This window comes from Puntigrus tetrazona, chromosome 7 (assembly GCF_018831695.1).
Source record: "Puntigrus tetrazona isolate hp1 chromosome 7, ASM1883169v1, whole genome shotgun sequence".
NCBI lineage: Eukaryota > Metazoa > Chordata > Actinopteri > Cypriniformes > Cyprinidae > Puntigrus > Puntigrus tetrazona.
In genome coordinates, this window is record NC_056705.1 from 23,595,116 (window position 1) to 23,600,789 (window position 5,674).

Genomic DNA, 5,674 nt, shown 5'->3' on the forward strand with positions numbered 1-5,674 from the left:
CGAGCCCTGTTTGATCACTCATATACACTCATCAGGTGAGAAAAGAGTTCATTAACTTTATGAAACCTTAAGAAATTATGGTCATTATATTTCTGTTATGTGTTTGAGTGCAATCTACTCTAATCAGAATGTCTTGTTTACAATCATGCATGCAAGTAGTGGCAATTAAATCGTTTGGAATGATAATTACATAATTTTTCCCTCTGGTGTATGATTGGTTTAGCTCAAATGTAATGAACAAGCTCTATTTGGTCACTCGTATTAATAGAGAAGAAAAATAGACTGACATTGAGAAAGCAAGAGAGAGCTTAACCTCATTCATGTTTTTCAGGCCATCTTCAGGCCAAGCTGTTTTAGAGATGGAGAATAATAATCCCATCCCCCGGGATAATAACCAGGCTGAAACGGTTTCACATTTAGTGAGACAGGAAAGATTACCCACAATCCCTTTTAGCCAGCCATCTCCTGCTTATGTTGAGATGACACTGGCGAACGTGACCCAGATGACCTTACAAGTATGCTATATATAGACATTCGGTATGCCAAAAATAGCCACATGCTGCGTGACGCCAAACAGCAGCCTTCCCGCTACGACTGTAAACGAAGCTTGTTTGGCATCGAGCGTATAGCAGTCGCTGTTACGTTCCGCTCGCGTTCCCAGCCTCAGGTGCTCTTTTAAATAATTAAAAGTGTGTCACATTGCCTCGTGCTCCTTCTGTCGTGTTTCTGCTAAATCTTGCCGTAAGGACATCGTTCACATGCAACAGATGAACAGTGTAATCTCTGAGGATCTCGTTCACGAGTATTCTGCTGTTAAAGCATAGAATCGTAACATCACATCCAGGGCTGCTCATTCCGCCGGGGCGTTAGGAGAGGGTCGCGATGTCCAAAAACAACATGCTGATTATTTACCTTCCAGCAGAGTTCCCGATACAGACGTTATGAGGACGTTCCCTAATGCAAGCTTAAAAATACAACGTGTACGCAAATACTAGAAAATATGAATTGCTTTTGGAACTGTCAACACATTGTTTTGCTACGAACAGTCCCACGAGGGTTATGAATGGTTACGGTTGCGTATTTTTGAAGGGCAGCAGCCCAAAAGAATGTTTACAAAAAGACCCAGTCATTCGTAGGTCAAGCCTAATAATACAGCGAAAGCAGGGTCTATATTTAGATTCTCTGGCCTTGTTTTAGTTCTCTTAGGATCCGATCGGTACATCTGGCCAGATTAAACTATCAACCAGATGAAACTGTGAGCTTTTAACCTCTGTATGTGCATTTATGTACAATTTATGACCACAGAGTAAAACAGATTAATAATGACATTATTTTGTTTTGTTCTTATATATATATATATGTATAGAACGATACTATGTTATGACCTGAAACACAGGTTTATCATAGTGCCTATCATATCTGATCATAACTGACCCCTCACGAAGCCCGCCTCCTCCATTGCTGTTGCTTCATTCGACAAGCCATGGTGGTCCCACGCCACGCATTATGTTCTCACACCGTGAAAAAACATCATGGAGCAAAGATGAAACTGACAACACATCAACAGACAAGAGAGCAGGTTACTTTAGGTAGGAAAAAAAGTCTTCGTTTTCAAATGTGGTCCCTTTTCAGTAATTCAGACAAATACGTTTTTGTTACTTTTTAAAGTGTCAAAACAGATCGCTGTATTGCCTCAGTTCAAGCAGCACATGGACCAATCATCTCTTTTTTTTTACTACAGTAGGAAATAAACATCAGAAGGTATCCTGTTTCAACTGTGAAAAGATCTCAATACACATAATCTGAGATTTTGCGAGAAAACTTATTTGTTGAAAGAGTTTGCAAACCAGATCTCACAGTATGGCATTTTTCTTCATACAGCAGTACTTTTTAATGAAAAAGTGCACAATACACGACTTTTGAATTCATTGTTGAATTTTGTGCATAATGTGATAATAGAAGACCGTGTGAATGACCATGATTAAAAAATGTAACCGTGCAACAGAAAAGAAAAAAAAAACTCTTAAAGGCATTGTAAATGCAAGCTAAACTAGCATGGATGTTTTAGGAAATGTGTATTGATTTAACGATCACTTTTGTAAAGACTATCGGTAGGGTTTAGGAGAAACATTATTTTCAGACACGATAGAGTATTAACCTTTTAGCACCACCCAACAGACATTTCATTTCCAAATTGCCAATTTCTGATTTCAGACACACACACATATATATATATATGTGTGTGTGTGTGTGTGTATCTTTCAGTCCTGCAGTGATTTCTCAGTCATCTGTAAGTCCTGTTTCTATTCTTGGCCAGGAAGAGTGCAGCTGTGATGTCTACGTGAGACGTTATAAACACGTTTCAGGGTGATGAAGTACCCATGATGCTGTTGGTCTGTGGAAAATGACTTTGTGGAAAATATTTGTCATTTCCAGAGCTGGACAGTGTCCCCTATTCCTCCATTTCTCGCCGCTTTTGCCGAGAGCGTAAAGGTTCACAGCGCATCGGCGGCTCTTATCGTTGGCTGTTTACACATGTGGAGGCTGAGGCCGCTGACCTGAAAGCGATACCACAGTGAGCAGGCCAGCATGAAGCCAGCTTCAGCGACACCCCTTTCACGCAGTCCACGTGATCACGCTTGGGCAGGATTCAACATCAGCAGTGCACTGCATCTTTCTATTTATAATCCTTTTTAATCTATCCAAAATGAGCCAAGTGTTCGCCTGCCTGATTAATTTAATAGGGCCTCGGCCACTTAGCCTCTCTCCACTTTTCCCTGTCGACCCATCTTGTTTACCGCAGCTCAGATTGGAAAAGGCGAGCGAAGGTTAGCTGCCTAAATCGGAGAGGCCTCCTTCAACCAGAAAAACCTGTAATTGTCTTGATCTAATGCATATTTAATCTCGCCACGTTGAGTGATGCAATCTCCAGTGGAGCTTTGTGAAGAGGGACAAGCATGAAATCCAATTTAGTCTGTGATTCAGATTCGGTTCACCCTGTCGCGCCCTGCAGCTCATCCTAATGTGGTGTATTCATCTAGTTGTCCTCTTCAGCATTTACATTTTCATCACACAATGATAGCGTGCTTACAAACCTGAGACTTAATGGCACATTTTTAGCGCTGTTGTGCACAACGGCAAGGTATGCATAGATAAAAAAAGTTACCTTAAGGTGAATTGACCAGTGATATAATGACTTTTAAGCAGTGAGCGTTACATTTTAAAAAACAAGTTTAAACAATTGATAAGGAAAAAAAACACTAAATAAGATAACTGCTGGTATGAAAAAAGAAAGCGGTCATGGTAGATGAACGACAACAGCACAAATAGTGATCGGTGCCCTCTGTCGGTCACCAAACAGGTACAGATTTTGACTCGGTAGTTATCATGATCCTAATTGGGTGTTCCCTGTCAAAAATAACCAGCCTTTTAAAACCGCAAGTATGCCAGAGTTATGCTCATCGTGCTATATTATTACCGAATCTTGGATTCAGTCTCTTTGGAAATGTCTGGTCATAGGCCTCACTGATCTCAGGCACCTACGTTTTTGAGCGAACGCTGCTAAAATTATACAAAAAGTAATGTTTTATAGGTGGAAAAAATGTGATACCTTGTATGAGTAAAAAATGCAACGCTGTCTGTGAAGAGAATGGCATCCTCTGTTCTGCGCCGTTAGCACCAGTCAGGCACATGAGATATTTACTCTGCCGCACGCTGTGAGGCATGTACTTCTGAGTTTCCGTACTGTTAGACTTTGCAACTACGTGAATGCCAGATCTAAATTTAACCGCCTCACTGGACAGCACCGATAACAGAAGTAGTGCTTACTGGCACTGGCGCGCTGCAGGGGTTGTGCTGGGTCCTAATCACAGATGCAGATCACAAGAATAACGCCAGATCTTCTCCATTCATTTCAACCAATGCAAAAAATGTTTGAGATTCAGGAACCTCGCTGATTTGTGTCTCTCATCGGGTCCCACTTCCAGCAGGTCATAATAATGCCTCGGATAACGGTTTTTAACATTAAATAAAAGGACTGTACTGATAAAACATATACTATATATATGAGTTTGGGCAGTTTTCAGTACCAATACGCTCCAGTTCGTATTCCTCATATCTGAAATCACATACTTTCTGAGTATAGTCACTAAAATTGAATTTGAACCTTTATGAATATGAATAGTATTAATGATGAAGTTGTACTTCGGTACATGGACCATTACTTACCATTACTGTAACATAACCGCATCACTTGCTTCGCTTTATTGACAAATTTTCTTTATCTGTAAATAGTTAGAGAGATGAACATAAGATTTGTTTTGTTTTAAGGTTAAGATTTGCTTTTCTAAAGCCGTGAATATATACTTTTACTATTTCCATGTATGTCCGAATGTACAGACATTACATTTACAGAAATCAGCTAATACGATCAGCTAATGAGATTAGGTTTTCCTTTTCAGCAAAACTCAATTTAAAACCAAGAGGCAAATTAGGTTACGATATGTTATAATTTTCCGTTGGGACAGGATTAGGGGGATATAGGCAATAAATTAAATAGAAATACTTAAAAGAGTAAATCGTTAAAAGAACGTAATCTATACCTTTTTTTAGAAATACCGTCCTGAAGCTGCAACTTGAATGAATGGATCGTGCTTCTCGTTTAGTATGAAATCTGCCTGAGGAACTGAACAAATAACTTTCCTAATGAGGAATACATTGAGTCGTTAACTTAACCGATTAACTCAAAATGATTTGTTCAAGAACGTACACCACTACCGTGTTTTTGTTTGAAGAATCGCTGTGGATCCACTGTTTGACTGAAAAACACTCAATTGTTTTTGTCAGAAGCAAAAAGGCACAAAGGCGCTGTCAGTTGGGTCTAAATAAGTCTATTGAAATCTTGCTTATTAAGCTTATTCTTGTAAGAAGCAATTGTGCTGTTGGCTTTCAGCACAGCTGTGATTGCTTGTGTGATATTACTGGAATGATGCTATTTGCCAAGGCTCGTTCCCAAACTTGAAGCTGTTTAAAGTGTTTTGAATATAATATGAGCCTTTGATTTGGCAAATAGCCTACTACAATATTATGTACATATATATATATATATATATATATATATATATATATATATATATATATATATATATATATATATATGTGTGTATATACATATATATATATATATATATATATATATATATATATATATATATATATGTATATATATATATATATATATATATATATATATATATATATATATATATATATGTGTGTATATATATATATATGTGTATATACATATATATATATATATATATATATATATATATATATATGTCTCAAATCTTTTGGACTCTTTTGTTGTTGCGTTTTGTCTTGTGTCATGTGCTCTGTGTGCTCTACCTTTCCTTCCTGTTAATTGTATCATTGTCGTCAGCTGTTTCTTGTTAATTTAGTCAATTACGTTGTATATTTAAGTCCTGTTTTTGAGTTCAGTTTGTCCGATTACTGAGGCCCATATGTGTGGTTTATGTTCTGCCTGCGTGCCTGTATATTTATTATTTTGCCTGTTTAAGAGGATTAAATCTGTTATCTATATATATATAATTTTTTTTTTTTAGAGATTGATGAATTGTTCTTCTCTGCATAAATGTCAAGCAGATTAATATTG